The sequence below is a fragment of the Haemorhous mexicanus genome, chromosome 7 (assembly GCF_027477595.1).
Source record: "Haemorhous mexicanus isolate bHaeMex1 chromosome 7, bHaeMex1.pri, whole genome shotgun sequence".
Lineage (NCBI taxonomy): Eukaryota > Metazoa > Chordata > Aves > Passeriformes > Fringillidae > Haemorhous > Haemorhous mexicanus.
Window position 1 is genome coordinate 28843150 of NC_082347.1, and position 23920 is coordinate 28867069.

Here is a 23920-nt window from a genome sequence, read left to right on the forward strand (position 1 = left end):
TCCTCCCTGCAGTTGGATCACAGGGTTTGGAGCATGATTCCCTTACACACTAGCCCAGGTTCTCATAAAAAGAGGGTGAAAGAGGGTGTCCCTAAGGGGGTCTCATTCTTTCCAGAGACCTCCGTGGGGCACAGAGAGCCCCACAACCCTGCTCAAGAGCTGCCTTTCTGTAGGTGTCTGCAGAAGGAGGGGGAAGTCCTGCCCGGGGCAGATCCAGCCCTTCATGCCTGCTGCCCCCTCCTCGCATTGCTCTACATGTCCCCATCCCTGCCTGTCCCTCTGCCCCTGCAGAAACAGCTCCAGGGACTGTCTCTTGCTGTGCAAGCCCCAGCTCCACAGATCTCTCTGCTCCTCCTCCCTCTGTGCAGCAGCAGGCTGCCTGGGGAGGGCTGCTGGGGTTTTGATAAATATTCTCTGTTCCATATTGGGTTTCCCTTGCCTGGGGCTGTTTTGCTCAGGCAATGGTGCTTTCAGCAGTGCCAGCATTGTTCAAACAAAGTGTTTACAGGCTCTCAGCTATGTCAGGCACCACATACATTGGGAAGGGTGCTGTGAGGAGCAGAGGGTGCGTGCCAGACTGGGGCTGGGTGCTCTCCATCACTCGGAGAAGCAGCTTATACCCTGTGGATTGGGGTGGTGGTTGCCAGGACACAAGCTTTCTGCTTGCAGCATCTTGTATCTCCATTGATCAGCTGTGACATGAGGATGTCAGGTCCCTGCTGAGGAAAGGCAGGAATGGATGAAATAACTAAATGTGCTGAGACATTCCCAGGACAGGCATGGCCATGTTGGGGCCAGGCAGCCCTGCCTGTGCAACCAGGCTGTGGCTGAGCCACTTTCTTCCAACAGTGCCAGGGAGTCAGTCCCAGAGTCCAGCCCAGGGTGGGTAATGAAGGGTTAAAACGCTGTGTGGGTTGCCAGTATGGGATGTGGGAAGTGGTGGACAGGTGCCAAAGATGGGCCTAGGTAATGGCAGCTGATAGCACAGTCGTTCAATTAATTATCAAATGGCATTTGTTGAGCTCAGCTGTGCCATATCATGGCGCCAGCAAGGGCCCATCCTCCTCCAGCCACCCATTGCATAACAGAAACACAGGCCAGAGAATAATTTTACAAATATTGCTGTTTCCTTTTTAATCTTCTCTAGATTTTAATACCAGGCTCTTTCAACAAGCAAACCCTAACAATTCATTGTGGAGATGCAGAAGAGCAGCTTGTCTGTCTCTTACACATACAGTGTGCCCCTACACAGCTGCCAGGCTTGTGTGGAGCCAGGACTGTGCCACTTTGTGCAAGGGGCTGTACACACCCCGAGGGTTTAAGAGGACTATGCAAGATGTTCCTTGCAGCTACCTTACGTTCAGGTGCATTTCAGCCTCATCCTGTTGTTTTACTGCTCACTGCAATATGGGGGTTATTTCAAACCTTTTCCATCCCACCATGTCTTGAAGTTGTTTTCTGGCCATTTCTGTCATGGCAAACTGGCCAGGTGGATTCCAGCACCTCCAGCTTTTCTTGTTCAATCTAGGGCTGTGTGCATGGGCTCAGATTTTGCAGCTCCTTAGCTATAGCTGGTGCCATGTCTTGGGGAGCTTTGATGTGTGCTTGGAGCAGAGGGTCCCTGTGATGAGTGGTGGGACTGGGGACAGGGGACACACTGAGTCACCCTCCAGCCTCCTCTGCAGCAAGTTCCCCCACACACATTAATGAGGGCAGGGCTGCAGCATTGGGGTCTGCTCAGAGGGCACATCAGGCCCCAGCGTTCTTACAGATCCTCAAGTTCTTCATTTGTGCAACAGAGCCCTGTGTGCCAGAAGACCTGCTGCTCCCTCTCCTTGAGGCTGCTGGTTGCTGAGGTGCTCAGGGGGATGGCAGGGCAGGGGGTGCCCTGGGTGGCTTGTCTAGACACACATGCTGGCTTAGCAGGAGGTGGGATCTGGACCAGTGCTAGGCCAGCCAGCGCAGGAGGTCATAAGGACACTCTTAAATTGCTGCAAACCCGGGTCAGGCTACAGGGATATGAGTCAGTGGGGAACACGTTTAAGCTAAATTAAATCAGCTCTCCTTGAACGAAATTGGAGCCTCCCCACTGGGCTTTGCACTTGTTTAACTGCTGAAATGGATCTGGGGTGGCCTCACTGCTCAGGACCCCTGCCTGCCCAGAAACAGGCCAGGTCTAGGAAAAGAAGACTCTTACCAGTGTTGTTTTCTTGCAAACCCTGATCTCCAGATCATGTCCAGCAAACAGGCCTCCCCTTGACCCGCTGGCTGCAGCCACCCATGGCATGCTTCTTGAGTTCTGGAGTCCTTGCTAGGTCCTCATGTCCTCACACCATTGTACTGGGAGGCCTTGAATTAGCAAAAACTGACTGAATGAGTCAGGCTGAGATCTGTTTAGTTGGGAAATGAGGCTGTCTCGTGGCAGCTGAAGCAGAAAGCCAGGGGTGGAATTACAGGAGCAGCTGGGGGTTGCTTAGATGGGCCCTTGGGTGCTAGCCTGGGTGCTCCAGCCTTTTCTAGACACAATCTTGATGGATCTTTTTCAGCACATCAAGATGAAGATGAAGACAAGTCTGTTGAATTAGGGGTATGTGATACCCATAGAGCAGTTTCCCACTGCACCGTTCCTGCTGAACCTGATGAAAATTTTTCAGGAGCACAAGAGGAGTCCCTGAGGTTCAGCTTAGGATGGAGAGCTCTTTGTGCGCCTCCTGAGTGTCAGAGCCTAATCCACGCCGTGGTACATTGTGGTCTCTGAACCCGGCTTGAGCTACAATTAGTTACATGGAAGTTGGCTGTAAAGAGCATTTGTGCATTGGGATAATGGAAAGGGTTGGAGTTAAACCTGATCTGTCGGGGCTTAAATAAACTGGGGAATGGCAGGAAAGGGCCAACGGGAAGCAAACCTCAAATGAGGGCATGGGGGAGGTGAGACGCCTGGAGAGGAATGTTTTCCCCTTGGAATTTGGAAATATTGAGCTGACGCCTGCCCAGAGCCCATTTCAGTCTGAGATAGTGGGGGTGGTCCTTGGCAGTGGGGCCAGGAGGCAGCCGGACTCCCTGCATGGCTCCTTTATTTATGTGTGGATAACTCATTAAGCAGTCCTGGTGGCTGGAAATGGTGCTGAGCTGAGGTTTCGCTGGAGAGCGCCTGACCTCAGTGACCCGTTCTCAAACTGGATTTAATTAAACTGTCAGCACTGGATGGAAGAACAAAGCTTTGTGGGCTCAGGGGGGAAAGCCAGGGTCCCCCAGCAGCTCACTGGGGTAGAGCACATCTCCTGTGAAGTGGATGGCTGATAAGAAGATGGATCTTTCCTTCCAGTGAGGATTACCCAGGCAAGAAGGTGACTTCTTCTATTGCAGTGCCCAGCGTTGGTCCCCAGTGTGCCACAGCACACTTGGCTCAGCAGTGGTGCTCCAGTACAGCTCTGATGCACACCAGGAGCCAAGGGGATGCTGGTAGATCTTCTTTCACCCTCTCTCCTAAGCTGGCAGGAGTTGGGGGTTTTTTCCCAACAGCCCCCAAGAGAAAAAGCAAGTAGAGTTTCTCTCTGCTTCCTTGTGGGAGGGAAGGATGAGATAGAAGTTTTGTAAGACTCTCTCCCTTCTCTGCTCACGTCCCCTTAAAACCTCCTCCTGAAGCTGTTTCTAAGTCCCTTGGGGGTTCTGGATAGGGGATGGAAGAAGGAGAGAGGAGTCAGGAATGGCTGTAGCAGCAGGGTGAGGACAGAAATGCTGTGGGCGCATCATCGGGGAGGCAAAGACGTGGGCTGTTGAAATGTGCTAAAGGCAGCCAGGATGGTTATAAATAAATAGTTTTCTCCAAGGGAAGCCAAGCTGATGCGAGGGAGGAGAGGAGCAGTGGGTGCTTGGCTGTGAGGAGCTCTGGGGAGTAGCTCCTGCAGGGGAGTCACAATCCCACATGGATGCATCCCCATGGGAGTGGCTGCCCAGTGGTTTCCCTCAACAAAAGCTGCAGTAGCTGCTCCTTGCTCAGACAGAATGGGAGCTGAGAGGGAGTGAGTAGAGAGTAGGGGAAAAAAAGTCTTGTCTCCAGAAGGAGGGAGATTTAGGACACGGGCTGCAGACTGTCAGTTTGTGTCGGACCCATGCCAGCTAAAATGGTGAAGGAGATGGTGCCACATCTTAGCTGGCAGCCAAGCCCAGGGGGAAGGGCTGCTGTGCTGCTCTCAGTCTGTAAGGGCAGGGGCTCCCTAGAAACAGCATTAACATCTCAATCAGGGCTGGTGACTTTCTGAGCGGGGGACATGTGAAATGTTGTAGGAGCTGGGGGGATTGTCACGCTCCCGTGAGACTCTTCTGTGGCCAGAGCCTGCAGAGGAATAGTGATTCTCTATGGCTGCCTCTGTCTGGGAGCTGGTCCAGACACACTGCAGACCCAGGGGTATTTAAAGGGAGTTTTGAACTGAGTGGCAGAGAGCACCACAGCTGGATGTGCTGCCTGGTTAGGAGAGATGATATTATGGCAAGCCCTGGGGCAGGTTCCTCACACCACCCCTGCATTTGGCTAAACCCAGCCCTAATTGCCTTTAGAAAAGCAGGCAGAGAAAAATGGAGGGCTGCTAAATAACTTGAGAAAATGCAAATGACATCCTTCAAGAAGGAGAAGATCTCAACCACGCCAGAGGAAGCTGTGAGCTGAGTAGTAGCAAAACAGGGTGACAAGTGAAAAAGGAGCTGTCAGAGAAAGGAATAACAAAACAGGCCCCGCTCAGATGGGGCTGGCTGCGCGTGGGAGGTGTTGCTTGCGAGACTGTACTAGTGACCGTTCCTCTTGGGGCTGCACCAGGAAAGCCCCCAGATAGGGAAGGCAGGGATGGAGAAAAAAAAGTGTTCTTGGTGATGGCTGGATAAAGGAGCGGTTCTGTGCCCCCACAGCAGGTAGTCATGCTTGGTGCCAGGTGGGAGGTGTGGGTGCCAGGTGGGGATGCTCTCTGGGGAGTGCATGTGCCACAGCTTTGCTCCCTCCCAGTGGAGGAGACTTGCCTGAGCCCCATTTTCAATTTAGTCAGCGATATTTGGTGCCTGCCTGCTGGTTGGCTCCCTGGAAATGCTGTCACTGTGGTGGGCTGGCTCTGGCCGTGCCCTGGCTCTCCTGTGCCAGACACCTGCCCCCATGTCCCACAGTCACTCCTGTTGGGGCTTTGGTTGAGGTTCACTCCCTCCAGCAAGGTTTTGTGCTGGTTCTGGAGCTCAGCAACCTCCCAGGAGCCTGCAGCCGCTGTGTGGGAAGGGGCCTGTGGGCACAGCCTCGTGTTTTCATCTTCCCATGCTGGAGCAGGGTTGCTTTGGCTCCCCGGGCACGTGCCCCTTTGCTCTTTGCACAGATGTGTATGTGCTGATGTTCAGAAATCTGCGGTCCAAGAGCAAAGTGCCAAGGTCAGAGCAGAGCAGCTTTTCTGGAGCAAACCTCCCTGCTTCCCCTTCCCCAGCATCCCTCATTTTGTCCCAGCTCCCCCTCTAGCAGCATCCCCCTCCCTTTACCGGGTGAGGGCCAAGTGTCCCTGCTGTCACCATGCCCACGTTTGGACCCCGGGTGCCGTACCCCATCGCGCTCCCCAACAAAGCTCCTTCTGTTGGGGACAGAGCAGGGCTGGGGGGGGGCCAGGCTGGGATGTGTCCCCCCGAATACCAATGAGGAGGGGCAGCATGTTTACCCCTGTAGCTGGGGGAAGGGGGAGCTGTGGGGTCTGTGTGCTGCAAGACACCCCCCCACACCAGCTGGGGGGAAGGGGAAGGGAGGCCTCTCTGCAGCCCCCGGGAACAAAGAGTCAGTGTGGCTCGTGACAGCTCTAAGGAAACGCAGGGAAACAAATGTGCCACTAATAGGTGGGGAGGTTACCTAGGGAAGGATGCTGCCAGGCGAGCGGGCGGCCAGTCCCCTCCCCGGCGGGCTGCCAGGCGCTATGGGGCTGCTCCTGGCACCCCAGCCTTGGTGGGGCTCAGGGGGCTGCAGAAGGGCCAAGCTGAGGCAGGCTGATATGTCCTTGTGCTTCTGGCCCATGGGGACAGCATCCTTACAGATGCCTCTGGGGCTTTGTGCTGGGTAACCCTGCTGGAAAGGAGCACCCTTGTGCAGTGAGCTGCTCACTGCCTGCTGCTCTTCTTCTTCCTCCATCATTCATGTGCCACAGATATCAGCTTTTTTGGGGGGAGGGCAAGTAAGACTCCATGGGAGATTCTGAGTGCAGACAACCTCAAGGCCTCACAAATTAAACACATTCTTAAGATCTCTTCATATTTGAGCACTTCCATAAGCATTTTGGGACTTGAGCTGCAGTCTCTAGAGGCACAGGAGTGCTGGGGTGAGGGTAGCAACCATGCCCCAACCTGCAGATGAGCAGCCTCCCTCCTTGCCTCCCACCAGCCTGGGCCCCATCCCGCTGGGGTGGTGGTGCAAGCCCTGCACAGGGACGCCCCAGCTCTGTTCTGTGCCATTATCCTGCCAGCGAGCCAGGGCTGCCAGGAGTGGGCATTGCCAGACGGCTGCCTGGAGATAATCTGCTCCATTCCCTCCATGCACCCCGTTGTGCTCCTGACTCATGGCCGGCTCCAGTTTTCTGGCTGTTGAGACGCTTCCAGGGTTTCCCTGGCAATGCATGGGGTCAAGTCCCACTCCTGGGGCTCTCTCCTTGAGCCACTGGCTCTGCTGGGCTCACCCTCTGCCTTGCTTTGGGTGCAGGCTTGGATTTGGGTTTTGTAATGTTATTAAAACGAAAGGGGCTGAGTCTGTGGTGACGTGCAGCTTTCAGCCCCCTACCCCTTTCAGCAAAGTCCTCTCCCCCACACGGCATCATGCAGAGCATCCCGGTCCAGCTTCCCAGTGGTGCACTGGCAAATGGGAATTTGCAACCCATGGGAAAAAGCAATGAAAAATCAAGTCTTCCTAAAGCTGAGCAGCAGTGCTAATTACACAGCTATTAAAACATAGGAATTATTTATTCCCTGCCTGCCTCACAGCTCATTGCCTGCATTGTCCCACATTCAGCCTTTGGCCACCTTTGGTCCCCTGAAAGAGTTAAAAGAGCACTTGGAGGAGCTGATGCCTTTGTCCATCCATTTTGAGCACAGCATAAAGGCATTTCCTTCCTCCCATTTTCACAGCTCAAATAGTAGAAGAGTTCAAAGTGATATTAAAGAATCGTGAGCAGAATTAGCCTCTGGTAATCTGAGTTCCAAAATGTGGAAGAAAAAAGTCTTATGCAGTGATTTGAGGCTAAGTTATAACTTGGTGCCACTGCATGTGCATCCCCACAGACGTGTGAATGTGCAGAGCCAGGTAATTAACCTGCCTTTGCTGGCTGATCTTCCTGCGGCTGGGTGCTGCAACCCCTCAACTCTCACGCTGGGGCTGCAATGAAAACAAGCTGTTTGCAGTTTCTAGCACTGCTTCCAACAGGGTGCCTCTGCTGTGCTCTTTATCTTCTGCTCCCAACGGACCTGTGGTGCTTTTGGCATTGGTGCTGGACCACACAGCCTGCAACCCCAACACCGGCAGCTGGGCTTGGTGGGCTCCAACTTCTTGGCCAAGCGGGCTGCCTGGAGCACTGGGATGCTTTATCCAGTGCTGCAGGCAGGTAAAGTTCCCCATGCTGAAGTGCTGTAAGGGCCAAACAGATGAGTGTAAGTGGGAAAGATGCCCCTTTGCACACCTGGGGGCTTTCCTGGCACAGCAGGGCTCCTAGGTATTGCCAGGGGGAAGCTGTGCCCTGCCTACAGGGATGAGCTGAGGGTGTCCTGGTTTGGTGAGCCCATTTCCCTGTGTGTGCCGATTGACATCCACGTGCAAGGGAACCCTGCTGGCAGCGTGTTGGGGATGGGTTTGGGGAGGTGGGGATTCACTTTCCAGATTCTCATCTGTATTAAATTAATTATCATCTCGGGCTTATCCTCACTTAACCAGCGAGACGCATACTTTTTTTTTTTTTGTAGCTGGGACTCCCACTGCCCTGCCAGAGCTAAGCAGGGTATGGATTAGGGGGTCTTACCAGCTGCCTTCTATGACCCTTCCATGGTTGTCACACCCTCCTTTGCCCACAGAGGCTTTTGTCCTCATTTGTATCTGTACTTCCCTTCAGGATAGGAAAAGCTGGATTAATTTTTACTGCTCCCAAGGGAGCTGTTGGTAACTGAAGACATCCCGCTGCTGTCCTTTTTGCTCTAAACTGGGAGGCAGGAAATGGCAGGGATGGTTTAGAATGGTTTCCTCACCCTTCCTTCTCCCTATCTGGTCCTTGTTGCCACACCAGTGAGGGATGGCATTTGAGGCAGAGCTGCTTGAAGAGAAAAAAGTGTCACAGACTTTCTGCAGGCCCTGGGGCTGGAGGAGAGGTGTTTCCCTGGGAGGTGCAGCCAGAAAGAGCTTGACCATCCACTTGAGTGTTTGGGATATGGTAACTTTGGGATTCTAAGGAGAAAGGAGGGAGAGGTGTTAGTTATGTTGCATGGACAGAGTACTAAATGTGGAAAGCACAGGAATAGCTCTCAAAAAGTGTCTCCCATCCTGGAGCTGGGAAGTTCTCCACCCCCAGACCCCTCCCATAGCAGAACTGGGAAAGGGACCTGGGAATTCTGACCCTGTGTCTCTCCACACCTTCCCATCCCTGGTATGAAACTCAAAGGGACTTCTGTCCACCTGGGAGCCCCACAGATGGGTGGATACTTCATCACCTCCACTTCTCCCCATCTAGGATGCTTTTTCCCAGGCCAGTCACTCCATGACAGAGATTTGCAGTGGCAACAGGGTCCTGGAGATGAGGGTTGCAATTGACCTCACCATGGCACCTTTTGGGATGTTTGCCTGTGATCTGGTGATTCTTCTTGCCATGGACCAGCACATATCCAGCAAAACATGCAGCAGTGTGCTGGTCTGAGGTAAGAATAGTGGAAATGCAAAATAGGTGTGGAATGGGGGGTAGGTATTCAACCCCAGGGATACTCCATAAATTACCAATCATAGGGATAAAGTTGGGGCCGCATTACAGGAGTGGACATCTGTGCTTGTGGGGCAAACAGGAGCAAGGAAGTGAGGAGCAAGCAAGGGGGCTGGCTGCATTCCCAGGACTCGGTGGTGTTTCCAGCTCTCGCTGTCTGACCGGAGGCATTTCCACCTCCCGGTGTTGTCGTCCTGCTCCAGCTCGCTTGTTCTCCTCCCCACAGGGTAAGCATGTTGCTCATTCCTGCATCCTACGATTTCACAGCATCCCCGCAGCCGGGTGCTAATGAGATTAGACCCAAGCTTTAAGATGTCTCTCTCTATCCTTTGCCATCCAATTACACAGCCCGCATGGTATCTGATTGCCTGTGAGAGGGGAGGACTGGGGCTGGCTGGGATGGGAGGATGCAGCTGGTCTTTCTGGGTATCAGCCCCGCCGTGCTGAGTGGTTTTCTTTTGGTCTTCTTTCTTTCTCCTTTTTTTTTTTTTCCATTCTCCCCTTGGCTTTGAGCAGCTTCGTTTGGCTTTTTCATCGCTTCTCGATGTGGCGGCTGGGCAGAATTTGTTTAAATTAACTGCTTGAATGGCAGCGTTTGTGTGTGTTGGTGGGGGGGAGTTCAGACAGCACCAGAATGGATGAGGGGGATTAAAGGTGCCTAATGGGTTCCAGATGGGCATCCTGGACTGGGAAACACCCCTGCAACCCAAAGCCCAGCCAGGGGCTGCTGGTAAGGAGCTTGGGGCTGGGAGCCGGGATGCTACAGCAGGCAGCTGCCTGGTTCTCCTGCGGCAGGGCGGCTGCTCCGAGCATATGCCGGTGGCACTGGGGTGCCCTGAGGCTCCCCAGGGGCTGTGACTGCCCAGCCCTGCTGAGGTGAGCAGGCAGATGCACCACAGGAAGCACCTTCCCTGGCTGGCCTGGAGCATGGGGTGCAGCAGGCTCCACTCCCTGCTGCAAGGCTCTGGCGCTGTGGGGCTGGGGACAATCACTCTCTGTGTGATTCCAGCTTTCAGAGGCGCCTCAGCTCAATCATTAGCTGACACTGCAAGTGCAGCCTACTGGGGCAGCACCACTGGGTGCATCAGTTTCTGCTCTGCAGTCTTGGTTGCAGTGAGGAATGATAATATTTAGTCTTTGTTGCTCTCCCTCTGGGCTCTAGAGGAGCTTGGGGTGAGCACTCGCTCAGTTCAACATCCCCACCACTGCAAATGTCAGCATATTTTTTTGTATTTACAGATGGAAAACTGAGTCACAGATACAGGAACTAAATTGCCTGTGTGGCCCTGCCAGCTGCATTTCCCAGATCTGTAGGGGTTAGAGATGTGGTGACAGCCCTGCCTGTCTTTCGAAGGGCTGTGCCTCCTACCAATGGCCAGATTTCTCCTCCAGAGCTGCTGCATGGTGCCAGGGCTGCGTGTTTGCAGCCTGTCTGGTGGCAGAGCCTTGATTGGAAGCATGTCAGTCCCAAATTAGATGAAGACTCTGGAAGTGAAGGGCTGCTGGGGTTTGGTGTCACTGGCAGGGACCTCAAGTTCATTGCTTTTGAGTTTTATTAATGGCTGAGAGCAGGAGGAGAATATAAGCTGTGAGACAGTCATCTGCTGGGAATATCACCTGTGCTGTAGGTCAGCACATCATTTTATGGGAGATTTTAACTTTTTAGGGGGTAGCAAAGCTACAGAAGTGGGCAGGTTTAATGGAAGTGAGCATCACACAGAACCTTTTGCTATTGAAAGGTGGCAAAGCCCTAGTCCTGGTGGGAATGAGCCCACTCACCCTGAAATAGTTTTTTGTGAAGGCAGTGGTTTGCTCTGGTGTGTCCATCTGCATCCAAGCAGATGGCTGAGCCAGGGAATGAGGCAAGGCTCAGGAGGGAGACCCACAGCCCCCTCCCCATCCAGGAGGGAGGTGGCAGAGGAGGGCCCTGGCTGGGTGTCACAGGGACACATAGAGTAGTTGGGAAGTGCTGGCTGACCTCCATCACCTGCTGACCCTCGACCAACGCTCTGCTGGCCAGCCCTCCCAGCTCATCCTTGGCCCCACATTCCCCCACCCGGCTCTTGTTTCCTTCCACAAATATTGAGAAAATAAACATCACAGCCAAAAGGGGACATCCCTGCATCCCTCCACACACAGCTGCCTCCCCAGGGAGCCACACAGGTGGTGACCCTGCATTCCTCAGTCTGAGGGTTAACTGAGAGAAAGCAAATATTGGCTTCTCCTGGGGCTGCTCCAGCCTGTGCCTGCTCCAGCCTATGCCTGTGGCTAGGGCTGCTTCTTGCCCTAGCAGGGTGGTGCAGGCAGGTCCCCATCTCTGGCAGCGGTGGTTGCGCAAACATGTCTCTTCACCCAGGTAGCTCGAATTCCCCATTGTGGCCTTGAGCCTGCTCCTCAGGACAGGATCTTCCTTTCCCCTATCCTCCTTGACTCTCTTCATCCTGGTCTTGTCTCTTAGCAACTCTCCTGCCCAGCACCTGGGCTGTGTGTGGAGGGATGTGACACTTGCTATGCATCAGTCACTTTGTCACCTCCGGAGTGAGTGTGAGGTCGTTAACCCCAGAGCACAGTGAGTGAGGATGGAGCATCCCTGCCATGCCTCCCCCCGGTGGCAGCCGCTGCTCTGCCTCCAGCTTGACACCGATCCCCGCTACAATAACGATACGGGTGGCAATCAGGGAGGAATTAAAGGATAATTAATGCCAATCCACATGGAAAATTGCTCTCGTCAAACAAACCTGATATCATTTTTTTGATGAGCTGACAAATTGGGTTGATAAGTAGCGACTGTGCTGACATGATATACCGAGACTTCTGCAAGTCATTTTGCTCTTGCCTGGAGGATATTGCCATGAAAACATTAATATTCTGTGAAAGTCTGTGGAGCATTTCTGACAGCGTTTTTCACTGGTAGAAATTCCTGGGGGAATTACAGTGGTCATCTCTCTGGCAGGGTGCAGTGGGGGTCTGATGGTGGTGAAGTAATGTGGTGAACTAATTCTCACCATCTCTGCAAAGCTGCGATGGTCTTGGAATTTTTGGTGGCGCGACTGACTTTTGCCAATCAGCTCCCAATATCCTGGTCTCTCGTTGCCTCCTCTTTCTGCCTTGCACCAGCTGAGGGTGAGCTGAGTAGCGTGGGTGGTGCAGCTTGGGAAGAAACCACCTGCACAGTGAGAGAACTCAGTCTGGGAGGACACGTGAGCCAGCGGTGAAAGGAGCAGGGCTGGTGCTGCGGGTGGGATGCTGGTCTAGCAGGGATGCTCCGCCTGAAACACCTGCACTGGGAAACAGCCTCATGCAAGGTCACGCAGCTGGGGAAAAAAAAATGTAGGTCACAGCTACAAGACGGGGAGCAGTGTCTGGGGATGTGGTTACACTGAAAAGGACTTAGCAGCCATTGTGTAAGCCTGCTCTGGGATGTGGGCTTCCAGCTTGGGCAGTGATGGATGCACAGAGTAGCTCTGGGTACTGGGGAGTTGCCAGTTTGGGGGGCAGGAGGGAGGCCTCTGCTGAGCACAGTTTATGCTTCAGGGCCCACAGTTTAGAGAGATTTTGGGAAATTAGAAAGTGCTCAGAGAGGAAGTGCGGGATAATTGGAGGTCTGGAAAATCTGCCTTCCAGTGAAAAGAATTAAAAAGCTCAGTCTATTTAGTGTATGCAAGAGGAGGCTAGGAGAGAAATTTATCTCCATCTCTGCATACCTGCATGGGGAAAAGCCATTAATTACAAAAGAAAAAAAAAGAAAAATAAAGGAGAAAAAGCATAAAATCATTCAATAGCTGCAGGCTGAAACTAGACAAATTCAGACTAGAATTAAATTGTCTTTTTCACTACAGAGAGCAATTAACCATTGAACACTCAGCTGGGAAGAGGTGAATTGAATGTCCTTTGAAGTTGCAAAGGAGACTGTACTTCTTTTCCCAATGGTGAACACTGGAAGTGTCAGTTGGAGCAGAAATCCCTGGGAGGGCTCTGGGTCTGGGCTGAGTGCTCAGAGGTGTCCCAGTGATAAAGTGTCCCCTTCTGGGTGATGGATGACACCCCATCCACTCTCCCTCTCAGGGTACTGGGGACATAAGTCCAGTGCCTCCAACACAGGCCAGGTCCTTAATTGCTCTCAAAGCCCCCAGGCATCCACCTCTGTGAGGCTGGCAGAGCAAAGCCAGCTGCAGAGGCTCTTCTCTATCTGGGATGATGTGAATTGATGTCTGAACAGGCACGTCTGTGGGCAGGGATGGGGCTGCCACGGCTGGGGCCTGCTGGAGGGGGTTCCAGGTTGGCCCTGCTGCTCTCAGCCAGGCTGGGGACATCCACTGGCACTGGTCTTCCCACGCTCTCCCCAGGGGATGCTCAGCCGTGGCCTTCCCGACCTCTACGCTGCAGTCCTGTCTGAGCATCTTAGGCAGAAATATATTTTATTAGCACTGTAAAAGGCAAAGACAGCCTTGCTTTAATTTTATGAGCTCTAGAATACCTTGCCTGGTTAGGTGCTGGCTGAACTTTCCGGAGGCTTTGGCTTGGAGTTCACAGGGCAAATGGCAGTGGTGGCTGAAGTTGTTCTCTCTTCCCTACGCTCCTCCCTTGTCCATCACAACTGTTCCTCCTGTGCCCCCAACTCCACAGAGCCAGACAGGACCTGTTCCTCTCCTGTTCCCATCCATTTGCAGAGAGATGCCAGCAGTGACTGTGACAGCAAGGCCAAAATAGAGTGCTCCTGGATTATCCCAGCGTGGGGTTTTCCTGTCTGTCAGTGCCCAAAGTTGTGCCTGGAACAATAAGAATGTGAAACTGGGCTGTAGATGAGGCCACAGCTCTGGGGAAGTTACACTGTGGCTGCATATTTGGGGACACTTACAGAGTGGGGGAATGCTGTGGGGTGCTGTTGGTGCCCCCATGAGCAGGGCACTTGTGGCCTGCCAACCCCTGATCCTCCGGTTGTAGAACTGTCTTTACATCCTCTGGGAATCTTTGTGCTCCTGTCCTTGCCGCCTGCCACTGCAGGGCCTGGGTTTTGTGCCTTTGCTTCTTTTTCTTCTCTTTATTTTCCAGCCTCTTTCACAAAGACACCTATTCTCCCCTCACCGTGCCCTGGGGATTTACACAGAAAGCTCACCCTCAACATGGCAAAAGAAAGGCTCGGGCGGCCCGGGAGAGGAAGCTCACACAAAATGTGGTGTGTGGCTCTTTGTGTCCCCTTTGTAATTCCTCTGCACAATGAACTGCCCTGGCTACCCACCAGCCCCGGGCTACCCCAGGTGCCTCATCCCTCATGCCTCTCGATGTGGCAGCAGGCAGAGATAGGGATGCTCCTCGACGAGCGGCTGAGAGCACAGCCTTTGTGCTCAGAAAAGGGGAAATTTGGGTAGGATGGAGATGGCCATGTTCCTGCAGCAGCAAAAAGCACCTTGCATCCCCGCTAGCTCCCAGGCAGAGCGCTGGGGGTCCCTCCGGCAGAGCCCTTCCATCAGCCCGCTCTGACGGCTTTTAACATGCTAATGACCCTCTCAAGGGCAGGAGCAGCTCTGTGTAAAACCCATGTTCAGTCCTCGGTCATGGACATTTGCTCGTAGACACAGTGTTAAATATTTATCCTCCCCGCCTCCCCCCCAGCTCTGCAGGCATTAACAATAGCAACCGGCCCCTTCCCCCTCGCCGGGAACATGTGGCTCCCGGACCATGACAGCGAACGTTATCGTTTGTACCTGTGAATTATTGATAAGGTGTAAGATAGTTCTTGCGGTGAAAAAATAATGAGAGGGAGAGGCTGCAGCCTGGCAGGGCAGGCGCTGCCTCAAACCCTCTTCTCGAGGGGCAGAACGGGAGGTGGGCCCTGTTCCTGCTGGGCCCATCCACCAGCTGACCAGACCGGCCCTCAGCAGCGTGTGGCCAGCGCCCGGCTGCCATCCTGCCTGGTGACTGCTCTCGGCATGGGTCTGGCTGGCGCCTGTCCCCTCCTGGCCGCCCACCACCTTCCCCGGGGGAGGTGGGCAGCTGCCCGCCCTGCCCGGCCCACGCTGCCTGCATCCCCCGTGAGCCAGGGCCGGCCGCTCCAGCAGCTGCCTGCGGCTCCTGGGGCTGAGCGGGCCGGCCCCGCTGCTCACCCCGCCGCTGGAAGGGGCAGGCACTGCCCGGCCCTGCAGATGCTGTGGCTCCTAGAAGCAGGTGGGAGAGCCTGTCAGCTGGCCAGGCTGAAAGGGGCTCCAGTGGTCTCCAGGGGCTGAAGGACAGAGAGTGGTCCTTGGCCTGTGGCTTTATGGCCACCAATATGCTGTCCCTGTGCCCTAATCTGTCTCTGGAAAATCAGGGATGATGCTGCTGAGACCCTGGAAAGCAGGTGGCAGTCCTGAAAAGGGGTCAGGTTTAGGGCTGTCGTTTGGTTGGAAGGTGAATGCAGAGTGTCCATCCCCTTAGCTGTGTCCCAGAGAGCCCCTGTGTCTGCCAGCTGAGGCAACTCTGCGCTCTGGCTCTGTTTTGCAAGCCTCTGGGATGCCGTGTGGGAAGGTGCAGATGGCTCAGGGGGATCTTGTCATGGTGGCGTGGGCAGTCTGATTAAAATGGTTCAAAGCCCAGCTTTGATATACTTAGACACTCAATGCTGCTGCTGCTGTGTTTCGCAGGGAGAGCACGAGCAGGAGAGTCCAGGCATTAGCGTGCAGATCTGGGCCAGTCTGGGGCTGCACATCTGTGTCTCTGGGCCTGGTGGTGGAGAGCCAGGGTCTTCCTCTCCGGCCCACCTCCCCAGACTGCTCTTTAGGTTGTGTGCATGAGGAAGTATTGCTAGAGAGGAGCACTGAATAGTCTTTCCACCAGCCTCAGAAGATGGGCTAGACTCCTGGAGGGGCCGTGTCCCCATTTGCTGCTCCCCGTGGTGCTGCTTTTCCAGGTGTGCTGACACAGGAGCGGGCAGAAAATAGCAAAGGCTCTAAAGTGAGAATTAAGGAGTGATTAAGAGAGCATGTGTGTCTGCATGCTAGAGGGAGTGTGGACGTGGTGCAGTGGGCCATGGGTTGCAGTGTGTGCTGCAGGGCATGGACACAGCAGGCAGTGCAGCAGAGCGTGTGGAGAACCCCAAGGCCGAGGGTGCTCCAGCGTCAGGCAGTGTTACCCTGGTACAAACTGCAGCATGGGAGCTGTAGCAAGGAAGGTGTTGAGTACAGCTCTCATCTCACTGCAGCAGAGCATCCCTGAGCAGGTGATTGATGCCAGCATTAAAGGGTCTGGGAATGTGAGCCCTTGTCTCCCCCTCACCCTTCCCCTCCCTGACTTGTCTCCAGCTGTGCAGCAAATACATGCCAGTGAACTTGGATAGTAACTTTGAAGTGTGAATTTCAAACACACTCTCTGTCCTCATCCCCTCTCCCATGTCTGATGGGATGCACAGGGAGCAGCAGGAACACCAGGCACATGAAACAGCCCTGTTCAAAGCCTGGTACTGCAGCTTCCACTTGCAGGTTAAGTTTGCAGGCAATTACCAGGTGGTGTTCCCTGCCTTAGCTCCCGGCTTTTTCCCTTGCAAACCGCCTGCTCTCTGCTCTGCCTTTAGGGGAAGAGCCTGGCACCAGAGCACACATGAACACCAGAGCACACACACTGTGTTGGGCTGGGCTCCTGCCTGGGGGATGCTCCTGCCTGCTGGGCTCCTGCCTGGGGGATGCTGCAGCCCTCCCGTGCCCCCTCCTGTGGTCCTCATGGCCTCAGCTCGGCACTGAATTAGGCTCACACCAAGCCAGAGCTGAAGACTGAGGAATAGAAGTTTTCTGTGCAGGGGGCAAAGCAAGACAGCAGCACTTTGGCCCTTACTCATGAGGAGGAGACCAAACCCAGCCCTTTTTTCCTCCAGCTGCAGTTTGGCTAGAAGGGTGCAGTGGGGCTGGCTCATCCCATGCTGGATCCCAGGGTGCTGCAGGATGCTCACGTGCTCAGCCAGGGCTGTGGCTGTGTGTGCAGGGGGAGGATCCAGCCCCTTCCTTGCGCGAGGCAGAGGTGAGACAGTGCATGTAAACTCGACTTCACAAGACATCAAATGTGCTGTGGTTGGATGGAAATTGGCTCCTGGAGCTCCTTTCTTATGACACAGAGCAGCTCCTGGCTCCTGCTCCCCCCTCAGAGAGTGGATGGGCTGATAATACGAGGAAGCGCCTGCTCCCCTTCAAGCCACTGTGCTTGGGATCTCATCTCCAGGCTAACTAAACAGGAGCCCTCTTACATCCTCATCGCCTTTGCTGGGGGGCTCCCATGGCTCATGGGGCAGCAGGAGTAGCAGAGGTGTTTCTACTCTGTCTCCTTTGTGCTTCAGCAATCTCCAGCTCTCAGGGAAAAAAAAAAAAAATCCTTTGCCAGGAGAGTGGGCCCTTTTCTCAATTTACTTGAAACGATATCCCGGATTTCTGTCCAACCAGGTCCTTGAATTGTTCCTGAGAAGGATTTCAGTGTGGGAGCTGACTAATTTGCAGTATTTTACATATGTAATATGTTGTCAAAAATGCTTTTAAATGCCTGTAATATTTAATTAGGAGGCAGATTTCAGCATATTAGGCAGGAATGGGGCTGTGTAATTAGTTATTGATGATTTAATATCCATTAAGTCAATTAACTAAAAGCTGGAGGCAAGCTCCCATGTATGAATGCACCCCATTTTGGGGCTTTTCTGGGATGCAGCAGGGTTGTGCTGGTTGTCTGGCCTTGGAGCAGCTTGTACCCATCCAGGGCTGCTGCAGGGCTTTCTCCTTCATGAGAGCCATTCTGCATGTCAGGAACACCCAGCCCACAGTCCCAGCTGCAGAAGGACATCTGGTCACATCTCCAGCCTCCTCTTGCAGGGCCTGTGACATGCTTGTCTCTCAAACCTCGTATTTCTGATCTCAAAACTGATCTGGAATCTGAGAAAATGTGAATCATCCAAGAGATGTAAGAGCAGGCAGAGTCCTGGGCAGACTTGAGTGTATTTTTAGACAGCACGTGTTGGAATTTGACTGTTTCATAGGGATAAAAAGGAGGTTTTCAGATCTGAGTGCTCTGGCCATGCTGGGAGCCCCACTACTGGCTCTGCATTGCATTGCTGGCCTTCCCACAGCAGCATAGGAAGGAGGATAAGGTCAGGCTGTGCTGCACAGCCCCTGCTTGACTGTCCCATCACAGAGGACCACACTGGGGGTCCAAGTCCTGTGTGTCTTCATGAGTCCCTTTATCCACTGCTGGGAGCTCATGGCATGCTCATGCAAACAGGATTAGCACCTTACCCTTCTGCTGGCCCCAGCCAGCAGCCATGGCTCCTGCTGCACCTGGAGCCAGTCACTGGGGCACTTCCAGGAGCGTGGCTGTCTCTGGGGACACCAGCACCCAAAGCTGCATCTGTAGCTCAGCCATGCTGCCATGTCACACTCATGCCAGTGATGATGACTCATATTCCTCTGCAAGCTGCCCTGAGATGGCTCCTGCTGTATCTGGTGGTGGGATCCCAGTCTGCAACGCCCCCACTGAGAGATAGGCACCCACCTCCCTCCAAGGGGGCTGGTATCTGCCCAGCTGCACTGTCTGGGTCTTTCCCCCTGTATGGGGTTTGCAGCCAGGACACCACTGTTTGGGAGATTTCATTCTCCTTTTTATCCTGGCAGTTGGAAGCCGGGGAGCCGATAATGATGAAGGAGTGTAAATGTCAGCAGGAAACCAGCTTCAATCAGAAGTGTTAAAAATAAACCTGCCAGGCCTGCTCTGGCAGGGGTAATCAGCCTCAGCAGCTCCTCTCCCCAGGTCCTAGAGCACAAGCTGCAGCTGTGCCAGCAGTGCCAGGCCACCTGAGCAGCCATGCTAGAGGCTTGCTGCAACCTTGGCAGCTCCAGCCTGGCCAGCACCTCTCCTGGAGCTGTGAGGAGCAAACCCCCAAGCCAGCCAGGGTGAAAGGTCCCATCCCCTCTTCCCAGGCAACATCCTCACTTTCCCCTCTGTGGAGTTCCCCTCTGCAATCCTGGCTGCTCTTGAGCTCAATCAGGCTGTGGCAGGAGGTGTGGACATGCAGGTAACACAATCCCCAGCTATTAAGGCACAACCACAGGGCAGAGTCAGCCATGGGCTCTTGGGGTCACCGAACTGCTTTCCCCACTGTGAGTCAGATGCACTTGGAACAAAGACAGGAGGTGCATTGTTAACCCAAAAGATAATTAACCTCAGGGCAGTTTTGAAAAGGGGTGTGGGGCTGCTCCATCACTTGAACTTTAATACAGAAATTGAAGATCTGTGTGAGACCCCAAGGTGCCCACAGACTCAGGGCCAGCACTTTTCAGTCTGTGCCTTGTGGATGGGTGCTGCTGTTGGGCTTGATACTTCTCGAAGGCTCCACACATGCATGGGTGGGGGAAAGGGAAGAGCACCCAGATGTGGCTCCAGCAACTCATTTCTGCCTCTCCAAAACAAGGAGGGGCTGTTGATCCACAGCACAGGCAGGTACATGGGTGGGAGCTGCAGCTGTACTCACTACCTGCACCCAGACCTGTGGTGTGGTTTTGTGCCAGGGGCTCTTCAAAGAGCAGCTCTGTGGAAGGAAGCCTTGTGGGCTGGGATGCAGCTCCCAGTCCCCTGTGGCATGAGAGCCACAGCAGCAACCATGTTGCTGGGTGCTGCTCTCCCAAACCCCCTCTCAGAGCAATTGTTACTGGGGCAAGGGCAGCCCCGGCTAGGGCCAGTCCTGTGGCAGGGCTTTGCTGCCTGCCTTCCAGCAGTTCTTATCTTGGCTTTGATGTGTGTCACACAGATGGAGTCTCTTTATCTTCCTGTTGGGTTTTCCCTGTGTGTCCCTGTGCCTGATTCCCATGCTCGGGTGCTCTTGCAGCCCCACATTCCCTCTGCTGTTTTCCATCTGCCTTTCCTTCTCCTATCCTGGCTGCTTCCTCCTAGCCCTGTGTAAAATCACATCTCTTTTACCAGCTGTTGGGCACGATTTGAGATGTCCCACTGGCTCCTTCCTGGCTGCCTTTCATCCTGCAGTGCATCTCCCACTTCTCATCCCACTGCCAGCCTCTCTCCCAAGAGCTTTCAGGAGGCCCCAGGCTATGAGACATAAAAGTTTTACCTGTCTGAGTGCTAGGGCCAAACATGAGGAGTGTGAAGGATGCTTCGTCATGTCAGGGCATCTCGCCAAGTTCTCCAGCTGTTTTGCAAGCTTCAGCCTTGGTTTCAGAACATCCTCCAGGGAGTTTGCTTTAGCTCTTCTTAAAGCTGAGGTCAGTTGCTGTCCCAGGACCAGTAAAGCTGAGGAGCAGCATCACAGATCCACAGCATCGCTTCTTGGCTCACCAAGATCTGGGACAGATCTGGGACAGCCGGGACGCAATTCTCAGCTTGGCTCAGCCTCATTCACACCTCGGAGGAATCCAGGAGGGCTGGCAGGGCTGGCTTCACACTTATTAGCAATTAAAAGCCTCAGAGCCTGGGAGTCAATTAGCTTGGGGCTCTGCAGTGCTGCAAACCCAGGGGATGAGCCTGCTAACCAGAGCTGCAGCCAACTCCCCACAGGGCTCAGGGCTGGCTCACCAGAAGAGTTATTTGCTTTTTCATTTACACCTTGGATGAGTGTTGCAGCATGGAGTTTGGGGTATCTTCTCCGGTGTGAGCTGCCAGGCAGGGAGCACATGCTGCATGCTGCAGGATGTAAGGCTTTGCAGCAGGGAGGGCTGGAGCCTGGCGCTTCTCAGGGCATGGCACGGTCATGCATGGGGTGAGGGGTGATTGACCTTGTCCTAACTGTCACAGAGGGTCTTGCTGTGGCACACTGCTGTCTGCTGGAGGCAGAACCACACATGGTCTAGCAAATCCCTGCACCACCCTCAGCTCACTCTGTCCCAGGCTCTGGAGCTGCTGGGCTCCTCTAATTTGCTGGACATCCTGGAACATGTGGGTCTGTGAGTGCTGAGGTGCTACACCCTGGGCAGCAGTTTCCCTTTGCAGGGTTGGGGGGCCTGGTATGCAGCCCTGAGGAAAGGGACATCTCTGTGCCTTTTATTTGCAGCGTGTGGGGAACATGCTTGAAATGAGCTGAGGTATGCAGATGTGAAGCAGGCAGGTGCACAGGCTGGAGGGTAGTGTGGTAGCAGGAAAAACATGCTTTGGTGGAAGGTTCATGCAGGGATTTCCCACTACTAGAGGGTAAGACAAGAAGCAAAAACATGAAAAGAGGGAGGAGGAAAGATTTGCTGAACGTCAGGGCTAAGGGGACTTGGAAGTCATGAGAAGCAGGGATGCAGAAAAGCAGGAGGCTGTGCAGCAGTGGGGTCAGTGGTTGGGTGCCTTGGTTCCCAGTGGCAGTGGGACAGAGGCTGTGAGCCAGGCAGGTGCAGTTTTAACACTCAGTGTCCAGCCAGACACTTGCTGGAGAGAATGAACCCTCCCCCAGCAGACAGTGAGAACCAGGGTAGATGTGTCAGCCAGAGAGGAGGTCCTTTTGCAGGAAATGACAGGCTGGCTGCTCCCACAGGTGGGTTGCAGGACACTCCCCTGCTCACCCCAGGCTCTGCCAGACCACAGGGCACTGGACACAGAAGGAGCTGGGGCTCTCTTAAGGCACTTTGGGATGCAGGGGAGCTGATGGCGATGCCTTAGCCTCGTGTTAGCTCCCCTTCCTGCCGATAACGAGGTTGCAGGAACAAAGGGACACTGTGGGGAGGGGGCGGTGACAGGCACGAAGGGTTTGCAGCTTGTTATTTCACTTGTGTTTCCATTAAAGCTGCTGCTTTTAACTTGTTTCAATCTCTGAAGAGGCTCCAGGGTGCGTAGCAGATGCTTTATTCCCCCTCCCTCCCTCCCTCCCTCCCTCCCACCCTCCGTCTTTTCCTTGGCCAGCTCCCCTTGTTCCCATAGCATCCCCCTTCCCACAGAGGCCGAGTCCCCAGCTCTGGCACCGCAGCTCAGCCCACGCAGGAGCCGATCCTTGCTGGGGCTGGACTGGAGCCACTGCCTAGGCACTGCCCTGGCAGAGCTGCTCAGCAAAGCCTGGCTCCTGCAAGTGCCCTCCCAACACACATCACCCGCTCGCTGGGGACATTGCACTGTCCCCAAATTCCCCAATGCCCAAACAAGGGGCTGCTGGTGTTACCCGTAGTGCATGGACCCACATGCCTCAGCATCCCCGGGATGTCCCCCCAGCACACTGACACCGGGGTGGCACCCTTGGGTGATACCAGCCAGAGTCACTTGCTGGTATCAGTGGGTTGTGGCATGGTCAGCAGTGTCCCTTTGAAGCCACTGAGGTTTATGCACGCCCTGAAATGTTTTGCTAAATCAACACCACCACGCTGGGCCTGGGAGTCCTCTCACTAACTGTTGCCATGAGCATATGTTGGCTTTTACACATGCTCTGCTCGTCTGTCCAAGCAACAAACCTCTCCAGCTTTAATGTTTTTGGAAGCATCTGCATCTCCTGGGAGGGAAAGAGCCAGGGCCAGAGCCTGGGGTCAGCATGGCACTTTGGGAAGCCTGGGGAAGGCAGGGTAGTATGCATGAAGCATTGCTCCCTGCTCTGTTTACTTTTACACTCTACTGTGTGGACACAGTGGACAGGCAGAATTTGTTGACAGGGCTTGTGTCGCTGAGGTCTGAGACACTCAGCACATTGTGGTGTCAAGTTGTGTTTTGCCTTGCTGCAGCAAAGGATTGTTTTGTCCTTATATATAAGGCTTGACAAGGAGGAGCTCTCTGATGCATTGCTTCCACTAGTGCTGAGAAAATAAGAAGAAATATTACAGGAAGCCTCAGGTGGGATTAGGGTCAGCTCTCCTAAGGGAAATAATTATTTATTATCACTTGAACCACAGTGGATATGACCTGGTGCCAAGAGATGCTGAGGATGCTGGTCACTTTGGGAGGACTGTCCCATGGCCTGGAATCGTATCAGCCACCATGGGTGGTGTGTGAACAGGTGATGATGTGGGTACACAGCCCTTGCACAGGGAAAGGGACACTCAGGGCTGCACAGCCTGGGTGATTCAGAGCATAGGGACCCTTTATCTTGCAGGTGGGGACATGAGGCCTGCTTTCCAGCAGGAATAGGGTAGAGATATGCATGTAAGGGCATACACAGGCCAAACTCCCCATCTTACTGAGGAGCAATGAGAACACGGGGCAGGAGAGGTCAGTGGTGGGCTTTCAGGCTGGTGTGGTGACTGGAAGGATGGCTGGTTGTCTTAATCTCTAGGAACCCTGTAAGGACACTACCCTGCCTTTGCACAGTGCTTTTGCTGTGCCACAGAGATGTCTCCTGCACTGGATTTAGTTGCTGCCAGCATCCTTGTCCCCTCTGTCTTTGCTGTCCCTGCTCCATGCATCCTTTCCCAGTGCCTATCGAGGCTGTGTATGTCAGGAGGCAGTTTCTGTGGCTGCAGGTTGCAGTCTCTCCCAGCTCGCTGCGGGCTGTGGCAACCAGAGCTAGGAGGATAATGAGATCTTAATAGTCCAATTATATCCCATCGATTTACTCAGCACGTAATTGTTGGCGGCTGGGGCTGCCTGATGAGCCGCTCCACTCCGCCTGCCAGCGGGGAGGGCTGTGCCACCCCGCCCAGCCTAGGATGCTCCTCACAGCAACCAGCTGCTCCCCCTTGAACCCCTGTAGGAGCAGCGCCTCCCTCCCCCACTTCCAGCTCACTGTCCCCCTCTTCCAGGAGGGGGCAGTGACAAGAGTGACAGGCGAGATTGGAGCTGGGATCCTGGTACCCTGCCCTGGCTGGGCATTCCAGCATTGCCCTGACCCCAGGCTGATGTCCCCATACTGCCCTGGGGGAGCAGAGGGGTTGTGCATCTCTGCCTGCCACTAAAACAGGCTGACAGAAGTGACTCCTGGTGGGTGGCAGTCCGTGCCAGCAGAGCAGTGGTGGAGCCGTTGTCCACGCAGCCTGCACTGGGCAGGGTGGTGCTACCAGAGATGTGCCCAGCTGGTCTCCTGGCAGCAGGAGTCAGCTCCCGAGCATCCACCT

The 23920-nt window shown here is 54.3% G+C and overlaps 1 protein-coding gene across 2 annotated transcripts in view; it reads left to right on the plus strand.

The window, feature by feature from the left end:
- SLIT1 (slit guidance ligand 1) overlaps positions 1–23920 on the plus strand; it is a 60511-nt gene that overhangs the window by 13684 nt on the left and 22907 nt on the right. The gene's annotated exons all lie outside the window — the stretch shown is intronic.